At 34.6% G+C, this 15,282-nt stretch overlaps 1 non-coding gene across 1 annotated transcript; it reads right to left on the bottom strand.

Annotated features, from left to right (window-relative positions):
• Window positions 1–6,325: 6,325 nt before the first annotated feature.
• Window positions 6,326–6,398, bottom strand: Trnaa-ugc (transfer RNA alanine (anticodon UGC)). Its single transcript has one exon. It is a non-coding gene; the product is annotated as a tRNA-Ala (tRNA).
• Window positions 6,399–15,282: the final 8,884 nt, after the last annotated feature.

The raw sequence follows: 15,282 nt of genomic DNA, 5'->3' as shown, positions 1-15,282 counted from the left end.
GACAAGAAGGCGGGCTCATCCGCGCCATCTTGATCTACCGCATGGGGCTGAGCCCTGCAATATCTATTATCGCCAGTAGATGGAGCCCTGAACTTAGAATTGCGCATGCGACAATCCCGCTCAAAATGATTATTTCTCCCGCAAATGTAACATTTTCCACGGGGTTTTCATACTAAATCCTGTGGTTTCAAAGTTTCTTTTATTGCTGCAGTTAGGGCCACTGTTTGTAAATGAGTAGAGTCTATGTCAGAACATAAGCAAATAAACTCAGAAACTGTCCCCTTTTTACGGTGCGGTCTGAGAATATCCTGACAGTATTTATTTGCGTTTTCGAATGCCAATTGCCTAACAATGAACTCACTCGCTCCCGAGTCCCCGATTGACCTGTTTGCAGCCTGGTACAACCGGGCTACGAAATCTGAGTAAGGTTCACTCGCACCTTGCCTGATTTTGGTAAGAACTAAATTGGATTGGTCCTTGGAGACAATTTGCCTCCAGGCACGTTTTGCACAATCAGTTATTTGATTGTACACTACAAAATCATAATTTAACTGTCTTTCTAGGTCAGTAAATTCACCTGTCCCAAGAAACATTTCTACTGGCGTTTCTATATCCCGTCTTTTGTTCTTTTCTGCCTGTTCAGTACAGAAATCAGTCCAGTAAGTCCTCCAAAGTAAGAAATCTCCCCCGCTCAGACAAGATCTGGCTAAAGAAATCCAATCGCTAGGAGGAAGGGGTTGTGAGCAAATATTTTCTATCAGGCTCTGTACAAAAGGGGAATTTGGACCATATGTCTCACATGCACTTTTTAGCTCCTTAATGGTTTTAAATGGGATTACAGCATGAACTCTAACTCTCTGATCTTGTTCATTAACTTGCTCAAAAACTGGAAAAAGTTGAAAACCGCTAGTATCCTCCCCATCTTCCTGTGCTTTCTTAATACCTCGCTGGAACGGGGTAAGAAAAGTCATTGTTAACCCAGCGTACCTGTTAAATTTTGTCCTTTTAGCAGGTACCGGCCGAATTCGAATAGCCTGAACAGGCGGTGTTAAACGCAGCCTGTTAAGATTCCTCTGTAAGTCCTGAATTTCCATGTCTGATTCTTCTCCCTCAGATTGCAAATCATGGTCAGACTCTGCACTATCGCTATTTTGAATTTGGGTTTCTAAACCACGTGGCGGAGAAGAACTCTGAGCCCCTCTAGGAATCTCTTCTGGATTTTCCTCTGTAGGAAGATCCTCTACCTCTTCCGGAGGGCTTTCTAAGATCTCAGAGGTTTGTCCTCTATGATATTCATCCCTAGAATCTCCCTGCGGGCTAGTATAGTCCTGCGAGTTTAAAGTCACATTCCTAACCTTAGATTTGGCCTTTGTTTTTAAACGGCCTAAGGGAAAAGGAATTAACTTAGCCTCAGGCGAATTTTCCATTTGAATAGACTTAACAGCCCTTTGCAAGCCTTTTAACAGGTCTTCAGGGGGCCACGAACTTTGACCCATATATTCAAAAAGACAAATTTCTAGAGCTGTCCAAGTTTTCTGAATACTTTCTATGCCTCCAGGTAGTTCATTAGAAAAATAAACCTTTTGTAACTTTCTTCCTAATTTCTCCCAGGTAGATAAATTTGGAGACTCTTGTTCACAAAACCAAGGACAATATTCACCTACAATCTTTAAGAATTGTAATAACTGAGCTTTCTTTATCTGTTTTCCTTTCTGATTAATTATACTGTCTAAAATAGTCAGATACATTTCCTTATCCGTAGAAGTTGAATTTCCCATTTTAATTAATTTAACGTCTCTTTCCTTCAATAGCTCCAGGTACGTTTGTGACCCAAATTGTCACCTCTTCCTTTATCTTTATCTTTATCCTTATCTTTATAGCGCACTCCCACTCAATCTAACTAATCTAGAATGACCCACGTTGGGTGCCAATTCTACCACGCGGCCTGCGCAATGGTTTCATTAATGAGGTTCTAGGCATAAAGTTAGTTAGAAGAGATCGAAATAAAACACACAGACTCAGTTACCTTATTTCTATTGCCAGGTCCGAGACGGCTCCCCTCTCTGGCTCCAACCTCTAACCGCCCAGCAGGGCAGCAAGGATTACTCAGGGCTAGCAGGAGAGAGAGAGAGTGAACACGCCAGGGAGTAGCCTTTTATTGGGGAACAAGAAATTCAGGGGATAATTCCATCCAATGAAGGTTGAGGGGGGACTGCACTCCAAGGTCAGGGTCAGTGATTGGGCCCCCGGGGTCAGTGGTCAGTCACACCCCCACACGGACGGGTTCTCTCATCAGGAAAGGGCCGGGAAAATTCCGACACAGCCAGAAGCCTCAGACCCTTAACGGGAGTCGCCCAGTCACGTGTCAGGATGGCTTCCCACAGAGCCCAAAAGAAAAAAAAAAGTAAATGAGAACACAGACACAACATATCAAAATCTCTGGGACACTATGAAAGCAGTACTAAGAGAAAAATTAATTGCTTGGAGTTCATGCCTTAAAACAAGAAAAAGGGGACTGGGGATGTGGCTCAAGTGGTAGCGTGCTCCCCTGGCATGCTCAGGGTGCTGGGTTCTATCCTCAGCACAAGCACCACATAAAATAATATAAAGATGTTGTGTCCACCAAAAACTAAAATATAAATATTAAAAAAATATCTCTCTCTAAAAAAAAAACCAAAAAACAGAAAAAAATCAACAAATAAATGACCTCACAGTACATCTCAAAGCCCTAGATAAAAGAACAAATCAGCAGCAAAAGCAGTAGAAGGTAATAAATAATTAATATTAGAGTTGAATTCAATGAAATTGAAACAAAAGTAACAATTGAAAAAAATTGACAAAACTAAAAGTTAGCTCTTTGAAAAAAGTAAATAAAATTGACAGACCCTTAGCCACACTAATGAAGAGAAGGAGAGAGAGAACTCAAATTACCAGCATATGTGATGAAAAAAGCAATATCGTAACAGACACTACAGAAATACAATAGGTAATTTAAAAGTATTTTAAAACTTTATACTCCAATAAAATAGAAGACATTGAAGGCACTGATAAATTCCTTAAGTCATATGATCTACCCAGATTGAGTCAGGAAGATATACACAAATTAAACAGAGCAATACTAAGTGAGGAAATAGAAGAGGCCATCAAAAGCTTACCAACCAAGAAAAGCCCAAGACCAGATGGATACACAGCTGAGCTCTACAAGACCTTTAAAGAAGAATTAATACCAACACTCTTCAATTTATTTCAGGAAATAGAAAAAGAGGGAGCACTTCAAAACTCATTCTATGAGTCCAATATCACCCTGATTCCAAAACAAGGCAAAGACACATCAAAAAAAGAACACTTCAGACCAATATCTCTAATGAACATAGATGCAAAAACTCTCAATAAAATTCTGGCAAATCGAATACAGAAACATATCAAAAAGATAGTGCACCACGATCAAGTGGGGTTCATCCCAGGGATATAAGGTTATTTCAACATATTGAAATCAATAAATGGAATTCATCACATCAATAGACTCAAAGATAAGAATCATATGATTATCTCAATACATGCAGAAAAAGCATTTGACAAAATACAGCACCCCTTTATGTTCAAAACACTACAAAAACTAGGAATAACAGGAACATATCTCAACATCGTAAAGGCTATCTACACTAAGCCTCAAGCCAACTTCATTCTAAACAGAAAAACTGAAGGCATTCCCTCTAAAAACTGGAACAAGACAGATATGCCCTCTTTCACCACTTCTATTCAACATAGTTCTTGAAACACTGGCCAGAGCAATTAGACAAATGAAAGAAATTAAAGGGATACAGATAGGAGAAGAAGAAGTTAAATTAGCACTATTTGCTGATGATATTATTCTATACCTAGAAGACCCAAAAAAACTCCACCAGAAAACTTCTAGAACTAGTAAATGAATTCAGCAAAGTAGAAGGATATAAAATCAACACCCATAAATCAAAGGCATTTCTGTATATCAGTGGCAAAGCCTCTGATAAACAAATGAGGAAAACTATCCCATTCACAATATCCTCAAAAAAAAGATACTTGGGAATCAACTTAACAAAAGAGGTGAAAGATCTATACAATGAAAACTAGAGAACCCTAAAGAAAGAAATAAAAGAAGATCTTAGAAGATAGAAGACCTTGCTCTTGGATAGACAGAATTAATATTATCAAAATGACCATACTACAAAAAGCACTATACAGATTTAATGCACTTCTGATCAAAATCCCAATGGCATTCTTCATAGAAATAGAAAAATCAATCATGAAACTCATCTGGAAAAATAAGAGACCCAGAATAGCTAAAGCAATTCTAAGCAGGAAGAGTGAAGTAGGTGGCATTGCTATAATGTTACTGTACTACAGAGCAATAGTAACAAAAACAGCATGGTATTGGCACCAAAACAGACTGGTAGAATAATGATACAGAATAGAGGACACAGAGACTAACCCACAAAATTACAATTATCTTGTATTAGACAAAAGTGCCAAAAACGTGCACTGGAGAAAAGATAACATCTTCAACAAATGGGGCTGGCAAAACTGAAAATCCATATGCAACAAAATGAAATTAAACCCCTATCTTTCACCATGCACAAAACTTAACTCAAAATGGATCAAGGACCTAGGAATTAAACCAGAGACTCTGTGTCTAATAGAAGAAAAAGTAGACCCTAATATTCATCATGTGGGGTTAGGCCCCAATTTCCTTAATAAGACTCTTGTATGCAAGAATTAAAACCAAGAATCAATAAATGGGATGGAATCAAACTAAAAAGTTTCTTCTCAGCAAAAGAAACAATCTGTGAGGTGAACAGAGAGCCCATATCCTCGGAGAAAATTTTTACCCCTCACACATCAGACAGAGCACTAATCTCTAGGGTATATAAAGAACTCAAAAAGCTAAACACTGAAAAAACAAAAAACCCAATTAACAAATGGGCTAAGGACCTGAACAGACACTTCTCAGAAGAGGATATACAATCAATTAAAAAATATATTAAAAAATGCTCATTATCTCTAGCAATTAGAGAAATGCAAATCAAAACTACTCCAATATATCATCTCACTCTAGTCAGAATGGCAGCTATTATGAAGACAAGCAACAATAAATGTTGGCGAGGATGTGAGGAAAAAGGTACACTCATACATTGCTGGTGGGACTGCAAATTGGTGCAGTCAATTTGGAAAGCAGTATGGAGATTCCTTGGAAATCTGGGAATGGACCACCATTTGACCCAGCTATTCCTCTCCTCAGACTATACCCAAAGGACTTAAAAATAGCATACTACAGGGACGTAGCCACATCAATGTTTATAGCAGCACAATCATAATAGCTAAACTGTGGAGCCAACCTAGATGTCCTTCAGTGGATGAATGGATAAAAAAAAAATGTGGCATATATACACAATGGAATTTTACTCAGCAATAAAAAAAAATCATGGCATTTGCAGGTAAATGGATGGCATGGGAGAAGATAATGCTAAGTGAAGTCAGCAAATCTCAAAAAAAACAAATGCCGAATGTTTTCCCTGATATAAGGAGGCTGACTCATAGTGAGGTAGGGAGGGAGAGCATGGAAGGAATAGATGAATTCTAGATAGGGAAGAGGGGTGGGAGGGAAAGGGAGGGGGTAGGGGATTAGCAAGGATGGTAGGATGTGATGGACATCGTTATACAAAGTAAGTTTATGAAGATGTAAGTGAGTATCAACATACTTTATAAATAAACAGAGATACAAAAATCATGGTATATATGTATATTAAGAATTCTAATGCAAAAGAAAAAAACAACAAAGTACATGTAAAAAGGCATAAATTGGCATGAACATACTTTATATACAGAGAAATGAAAAATTGTGCCTGATATATGTAATAAGAATTGTAATGCTTTCCACTGCTGTTGTGTAGTTTAAAAATAAATAATTAAATAAATAATTTAAAAATTAGTGAATTAAATATATATTTAATTTATATATTTTTAAATATATATTTAATTCACTAATTTTTAAATTATTAATTATTTATTTTTTAACTACACAACAGCAGTGGAAAGCATTACTATATATATATATATATATATATATACACACACACACACACACACACACACAAACAGAAGGAAAAAATTCCATCATTATCAATAATTAATTTTTTTCCAATTTAATTTTTTTCCAAGAACAGTAATCTTTCAAACTAGTGGAACTGTTACTTCCATGATTAAAATCTCCCTTCAATCAATTTAGAAGGAACCATTGGATTTTGACCATCACAGAGAATCTAAATATGTTTGTAGGGTTGTTGTTGTTTTGTGGTGCTGGGGATTGAACCCAGGGCCTTTGCATGCAAGGCAAGCACTCTACCAACTGAGCTATACCCACAGTCCATGTTTGTGTTTTATATTGCAATATCTGATGGAAACTTTCTTTTTCCCTGAGAATGCAGTCTTACACTGAATGATCAGTGCCTAGAAGAATGACACTAGATTTATTAAAATGAGGTAGGTAGAGGAAGATTAGAATTCACTTACACATGATACTTTGATATAAACTGATTATGATGCATATTGAATTTTCCACATGTCATATTGATTACTTTAGAAATTGTATGAATAATTATATTACTATACACATATATTATTTTCAATATAGTTGATCTATATTTAATAGGTTAACATATTCATTTATTGGGTAGGCAAATTGTTCCGAGATTTGGATATTTATCCATTAAAATATTGATACAACATCACTAACACATCATTAAGAAAGAAACATTGATTTTAAATCAAATAACATATACCTCATTTAATTTTTTTGGATCATTTCTACCCATCAGCGTGAGGAAAATGTTACAAACTATAGCAAATGTCTCATGGTTGCACACATTCAGAGAAATATTATTAAGATATTTATTGAGTAAAAATGCTTTTTCACCAACCAGGAGCTGAAAATGATATGTTTCGGTTTTTTAATTGATTTTATTTTTCTAAATACATGACAATGGAATGCATTACAATTCTTATATTCAGCATAATTTTTCATAACTTTATATATAAAGTATATTCACACCAATTCATGTCTTTATACATATACTTAGTTTTTTTCACATTACAATTCTTATTACACATATATACCACAAATTTTCATATCTCTGTTTGTATATAAAGTATGTTGACACCCAATTAGTGTCTTCATACATGTACTTTGGATAATGATGTCCATCACATTCCACCATCCTTACTAATCCCCTGCTCCCTCCCTTTCCCTCTCACCCCTCTTCCCTATCTAGAATTCATCTATTCCTCCCATGCTCCCCCTCCCTACCCCACTATGAGTCAGCCTCCTTATATTAGAAAAAAACATTTGCATTTTTGGGGGGGCATTGTCTAACTTCACTTAGCATTAGCTTTTAGATGAAGAATGTGTTTTATCTGATAGAAAGCAAGAAGGATAGGGAAAAAAACAAGACAGAAAACAAAACTATACAATATTACTGAATAGTAGAATGGCTTAATTAGTTCACTGTGATAGTATTCTATGCATAATTTAAGAAGAGTTGCTCAATAAAATAGTATGTGTTAAAATTTTTTATCAGTTCAACTGGGATAAACACATTTTGGAATAATAAAATCAATCAGAAATAGAGTTTACTTTAACAGAGCTAATTAAAGCTAAAAATATATAAGTATTTTTGATGCTATGCTATATATAAATGGAGAGAAAAACATACCTACACTTCCAACACATACACTCAGGTAAGGAGGTAAAATTTGCTCATCTTAATAACATCATTGTAAGAAAAAGTATACAATATGATTTATAACTGATACTTTTAAAGACAGAAAAAAATATCAAGAGATATTGGGGTAGAGGAGATAAAGTAAGTAAACAAAATAATGTGGTAATGGATTAACCAAAGACCAAAAGGCAACAAGAGAAGTATTGAATAAAAATGATTTTTTTTTACAGAGAAGAAAATTTTCTCTGAAATTCTCTAGGGAGAATAGAGCAAAAGAAATGTATTTAGAGAAATTAATTGCAGGAAAACAAACAAATGATCTTAGATATCAGTATAGAATAGTATCTCAGAGACTGAAACACAAGAAAATATAAAAAATAGTTAGAAGTGAAAGAATGAATGTAAATAAAAAATTAAAGCACAAAATCATATTTAATGTGTGAAGCTATTTATATGTGTGTCTAGAAATGTAAAAATCAATCCCTAGTGATACAATGCACTGTAACTGTCTGATGTTGCCTAGAATTGGGGGTGGGAGAGTTATGAATCTCAAATGAACAAGTGGAAACTTTCTTGGGTGATAAAAATCTTCTAGATATTTGTCTTGGTGGTGGTTACATGGGTCATCACATTTGTCAAAGTTACTGAACAGTATATTTCAAATTGTGCATTTTGTTGCACATAAATCATACTAAGTGAATGCAGAAACCAGCATACAAAAATCACATATATAGCAAACACAAAATTTAAAGGAGCATCATGTAAGGTAGCTAATAGAAAGAAATATATATATATAGCAAACAACAGTTGGATATTGAGGATAAGTGATATAAATGTAAGACAAAATTAGTTTTGTTATGAGTGACATTAAAACTTTCATGCTTCAAAGGACACTATTAAAACAGTAAAAAAACAATGGATAAAATGGAAGAAAATGTTGACAAATTAGATATCAGATAGAGGTCTTTTATCCAAAATATGTAAGGGATTCTTACAACTCACCAACAAATAGATGAATAACACAATTAAAAATAAACAAATGATTTGAGTAGATGTTTGTTAAAAGAACTATAAATAATAAATACATTAAAAAATGTTCAAAATTAGTAATCAATCGAGAAGTATAAATCAGAAATGTAATGACCTACCACTTCATAATACACCTGGATGGCTATAATCAAAAACAGATAATAACAAGTTTTAGCTAGCCTGTGTAACACTCATGCACTGCCTGTAAGAATGAAAAATGGCACACCTACTTTGGAAAACACTTTGCTTGGAATTTCCTAAAATATTAAACATAGTTAACCTATAAGCAAGCATTTCAATCTAAAATATAAAACCACATGTCCACACAAAAATAGATGTAAAAAGTGTTCACTGAAACACTATTCATAATAGCAAAACACTGAAAATAACTTGACTATCTATGAATTAATAAATACATAAACCAAATGTGGCATATATATCCAAGGGAATATTTTCTTCCATAAAAATGAAGTAAGGACTGATACATGCTGTAAGGATTCTGGCTGTGGAAACATACAAGGCAGCATTCCTCTGATGACCAACTCCTGGCTGGGGGGAGCGGGGGGTTATAGGCACCCTGTTTTCCACAATTAAAATATTCTGCAGTTTCTCCCAAGAACTAGTAAGATGACAAGTAGAATGTAATACATACTATGTAATACATATGAATACAAATGTAATATATATAATGTAATAATAATACAATGTAATAATACTAGTAAGATGACTAATACAAGCAGCTCAATGTCTGGCTGCTTTGGTAATGTCCTCTGTGAGGAGGCTCTATCAGCCTCAATCTGGATCTAAGACACTCAACTTCTGGGAATAAAGGAACTCTCAGACAACACCAATGAGGCACAGTGCCTAAACCTGCCCACATAATAGTAACTTTATACAATGAGCAATATATTCTGATGATGCCAATGACCTAATATAACCTATGGATATAAACAATGCTGGCATCTCTGACGAGCAGCTCCCTTTACTTTGCCCCTTCACCTTGCTCCTGTCTCTTTTTGTTTTTCTTTACAACATGCTACAACATGAGTGAACTTTGAGAACTGTATACCAAGTAAGATTCCACACAAAAGATCACATATTGCATGATTCCATTTGGATAAAATGTCTAAAATGGGTAAATCCATAGAGACAGACACATTAATAGTTTCGGGTGCGGGGGGGAAGGGAACAATAACTTATTTGTGAAGTTGTTAAAATATCTATGAATCAGATAGTCGTCATGAGACAGGTCTAGTTTAAAACCCAAGTTTAAAACCCAAGGCTAGAGCTTGTTTTTTGTTGTTTTTGCCTGCCTAACTGGAAGGCCCCACTCATGCTTGGATACCCAGACATTCTGTAGCTGCGCTAGATTTCCTTGACTACCCTAACATTAGACAACTTCAAAGAGTTGTTTTGAATCCAAGCAATTCTTTTGTTTTGAAGAATTGTAGTATGTACTTCCTCAGAACTAAGGAAAGATAACATGGCTCCATCAGAATCAGTGTGTACATTCCACATCTCTGTTGTAACATGATTGGAACTTTATACTATAGAACAAGAATACCCAATCAGAGAGTGCATTACCTTATATGGGAGACCAACAGTTGGCAAGTAAAAGAGAAACTAACAAGAGATATATGAGGCAATGAGTTCTGTGTTCAGTGCTCAGCTTTTGGACATGAATTTGCTGGGCCAGTACTAGCACTAATAAAATGCTAATTCCTGCAGAATGCACCCAATTCTCTGTCTCTCTGTGCAATAATCCCACAACAGAACATGTACAGGTCAATAACAGGGTGACAAACACATTAAACCATCCCATTATGGGAATAAGAAATAGATAATAGAGGAAAAATTTAACGTTACATACAAATATGGAAGATATAAAAAGACTAATAAGACTCAAATTGAACATTTAGAATTACAACTAAAATGTCTGAGATGTAAAACACATTCTATAACATTAGTAGCTGATTAGATATTACAGCAGAAGAGATTAGTCAACATGAAGACATAACAATGGAAACTAACCCAAACATAACATAGATAGAAAAAAAAAATGCTCAAAAGAAATAAACATGTATCAGTGGTCCATGAGACAAATTCAGATGTACTAATATATGTATTACTGCAGTTCGTAAAAGACTGGCTGGAGAAAATATATTTTAAGAAATATAGAAATTTTAGTTTGATCTTCTAAAACTATCTCATAGATCAAAAAACCCATAAAAGAGATAACATGAAAAAAATATATATATATATATATATATATATATATATATATATGAATATATATGAATTTCATATATATATATGAAATATACTGCCGCAGTCTGGCTGGGCACAAATCACCGAGCCGCCACAAAGCACTTGTATGTTCAAACAGGAAACTTTATTGCCCGAACTCCACCAGCACTCCACGCACACTCCCCGGGAACTCTCTCTGCTCTCGCGGGGGCTCCGCGCCTCCCCCACTCGGAACCCCTGGAGAACTCACGGGAACTCCAAAGTAGCAGGCCCCAAGGCAGCAGGAACCACCCTATTCCCGGAGCTGCCCTATTGCCAGATAGCAGGGGTCCATATACAACTGAATACACAGCTTAACATAACCATCATCAACTCAATGGCTCGCTGGTGTCACCTCTCAACCACTCCCTTCTGGCAGAATGCCATGCGTCATCCTGACTTGGCTGTGGCCCTCAACAATATACCAAAATAAGACAGAATAAAAATGGCAAAGAACAAGCTGGACAAATATAAACAAATAGCAAATTTTAAACTTAACCATCCTAATAATGTTATTAAATATCAATGGTTCAGACACAATAATTAAAAGACAGGGGTAGTTAAAGAGGATTTTTTAAAGCTTTAACTCTGTGTTTTACAATAGAAATCTATCGAATATATGAAAGCAAACAAATTAAGTATGAGAATAGAAAAGACATGCAATGCTAATATTAATAAAAAGAATATTATGCTATGTTGATTTTACACAAAGTAAGTTTTATAGCCAAGATTATTACAGAGATAAAATGGATCATTTAATAACAGAATCAATTCTTTAAGAGAATATTGAAATCCTCAATGTTTATGCACCTAAGAAAACTTCAAAATGCATGAAGAAAAACTAATAGAACTGCAAGTATAAATATAGAAATCACAATTATGCATGAAGATTTCAATTCTCCTCTCTCCATAATTGATAGAACAAGTATAAAATATGTAAAGGTATATAAATCTTGAAACATTTTGACATAATATAACATGATTAACATTTAAGAACAATCTACCTGCTGGCAGCAGAATGCACAATTCAATATACTTTCTATACAATGAGTACAAAATTTTAACCAAGATGGACCTTTTCAGAGCTATAAAACAAGTCATGCTGAATTTAAAAGGACTCCAGATCATACAAACTATGATCTTTGAAAAAAATGGAATTAAAATCAAAATCAATGGCAGAGGTATACTGGAATCTTTCCAAATATTTGGAAATTCTATGATACTTTAGAGTAGTCAAAGAGCCAAAAAGGCATCAAACAAGAAACTGAAGTATTTTAACTTGAATGAAATGAAAGCATAACATATTCATACTTGTTTGATGTTCCTAAGGTAGTGAGTAAAAGAAAACTTATAGCTATAAATGAGAAAATTAAAAGGAAAAATCTTAAAAAACAATAATTTAAAAAGCTAGAAAAGGAAGAAATCATTATACCCAAATTTAATTAAAACCAAATTTATAAAAAAATCAAGTGGTAATCAATAAGCCAAGGGAAAAAATAGAGAAAAAAATCAATAAAATTTTTGTTTTTATTTGACTGCTTCTTTGAGAAAATTAAGAAAATTGATAAACCTCTAGTTTGACTGGTCAAGATGAAAAGGGAGATGTAAGAAATAAATAACATCTAGAACACCAAAGGGGACATCGCTACATATTCTCTTTCTGTTAATGGAATAATAAAGAAATGATATCAGTAAATTCAATGAGTGATCAGGCTTTAAAATGGCAGATTAGAGAATGTTGCTTTCCTGGTTGCCCCACAACATGAAGCCAAGAATTTAGACTTCTCAGCAAGGTGAGATGGGGAACATTTGGGTAATTAACATTCAAAACAGATCTGGGAATCATGCCAGTGGATATAACAAAATATAGAAATCCCTAGCACTGCTGGGGCCACCAGTGGCAGCAGCAGGTGCCAGCCCCCCTGCTCTAAATAGTGGTGTGGTACACAATTAAAGGAACCCCAAAATTTAGGTGGTCTGAGGTATTTGGATACAGAGACACCAGAGACCAAAGGCACTGCACAATTAATCTGAAAGGTGTCTTGGACAACATTATTGTACAGAGGCATAGGAAAAAATAAACCAACTCTGTCCTGGAAACCACAGGAACCAGAGGAAAGAACCTTTTTGCAGCTACAGCAGGAGGAACATCAGCTGGGGCATTGGAATAATGACAAATGTGCCTAACCTACCTGAATGGTTCATGGACACATATAATCTTATAACTATTTTTGTTTTGTTTTATTTGTTTGTTTATCATTCCCTAGCATTTTTAAGGTAGTTATTTCTCATCAATCAATATTTTGAGGACTAAGATGTTTGATTAGAATATATCAGTTTTGTAATTATACTCTTTTATTTTTGTTTACTATTAATTTTTAAATTTTTATTCTATACATTTTTTTCTCTCACTTATCAGTCTCCCTAGATTCTCTCTTTTCCTCTGCTAACAGCTAACATTTATTGATCTGTCTTTCATTCATTCTCTATTTTCTACTTCTATTTTCTTTCTTCCTCCCATACAAACATCACATCCTATTCAATTTCTTTTCTATCTCTGTTCACAACTTAAAATTATAAATCCATTTGTAAACTTACTCTTTTGACTGTGGGCAATATCTGATCATATCACCTCTGTTTATTGTGACAATTAGCATAGTAGATCCAAAGCAGGAACTATCTGGTTTGCTAACTGTAAAATATTTGCATTGCTCCTTGTCAATATCTGACTCCTCCTAAATTATAAGGTACCAGAAACCTTCTGAATCCCTATAAGTCCACAGGGAAGAATCTCTACTGCCTTGAAACTGTATCGTCAAGTGGGGAGACACTTAAACAACATGAAAAAACAGGAGAAAAAATTGCCTCAAAGAAACCAATATAATTCAATCACAGAATCCATTGACACCACAGTGGAAGAAATGACAAGAGAAGGAGTTTAGAATGTTCACAGGTAAATTGATCTGAAAGGTAGAAGATGATGGAGAATATACAGGAAGCAAAATATCACTTCAACAAAGATATAGATTCTGAAAACAAACAAAAAAAATAACAAGGAAAAATTCTAAAAATAAAGGAATCAACAAACCAAATTAAAGACTCATTGGAAGGCATTACCAACAGACTAGACCAATTGGAAGACAGAGTTTCAGGCAATGAAGACAAAATAAAGTTGACTATGGGGAAAAGATGTTAAGAGACTATGAACAAAACTTCCAATAAATATGGGATAGCATGAAAAGGCCAATCTTAAGATTTGTTGGGATAAACAAAGGATAGGAGGAAATCAAAACAAAGGAATGCACAAATTTTTCAATGAAATAATATCTGAACATTTTCCAAATCTTAAGAACAAAATGGAAAATCAAATACAGGACCCCAAATATACCAAATTACAACAGACCCATACCAAGGCACATTATTATGAAAATGCCCAATATACAATATAAGAACAGAATTTTAAAGATGGCCAGAGAAAAATGTCAGATTACTTTTAGAGAAAAACCAATCCAGATCACAGCTGGTTTCTCAACCCAGACCCTTAAATCTAAGAGGTCATATACTAATATTCTCTCCAAGAAAAATGAATGCCAACCAAGAATACTATACCCTGCAAAATTAAGCTTCAGATTTGACAATAAAATAAAAACTTTCCATGATAAACAAAAGTAAGAAGAATTCACAACTGGAATGCCTGCACTATAAAATATTCTCAGCAAAATACTTCATGAAGGAGAAAGGGAAAATGAAAGAGAAAACCAGCAGAAGGAGGAACTACACTAAAGAAATAGTCAATCAAAGTAGAAACTAATTCAAATTAAAAACTAGAAAAAAAACCAAAATGACAAGACATAAAAAGAATTTCTCAATAATAACATTGAATGTAAATGGCCTGAAGTCATCAATCAAAAGACATAGACTAGAAGACTGGATTGAAAAACAAGATCTGATAATATGCTACCTAGAAGAGACAACCTCATAAGTAAAGACATCCACAGAGTAAAGGTAAAAGGATGGGGGGAAAAACTTATCATTCACACGGATCTCGTAAACAAGCAGAGTTTTCTATCTTCCTATCAGATAAATTGGACTTCAAGTCAAAATTAATCCGAAGGGACAAAAAAGGGACATTTCATACTGCTGAAACTTTATACACTAATAAGACATAACAATCTTCAATATCTATGCCCCAAACAATGGAGCATCTACATAT

The sequence above is a fragment of the Marmota monax genome, unplaced genomic scaffold (genome assembly GCF_021218885.2).
Source record: "Marmota monax isolate L192 unplaced genomic scaffold, Marmota_monax_Labrador192_F-V1.1 WCK01_AAM20220418_F8-fsc00166, whole genome shotgun sequence".
Taxonomy (NCBI): domain Eukaryota; kingdom Metazoa; phylum Chordata; class Mammalia; order Rodentia; family Sciuridae; genus Marmota; species Marmota monax.
Note: the sequence above shows the minus strand (reverse complement) of the source record. Positions and strands in the feature narration are given on the sequence as shown.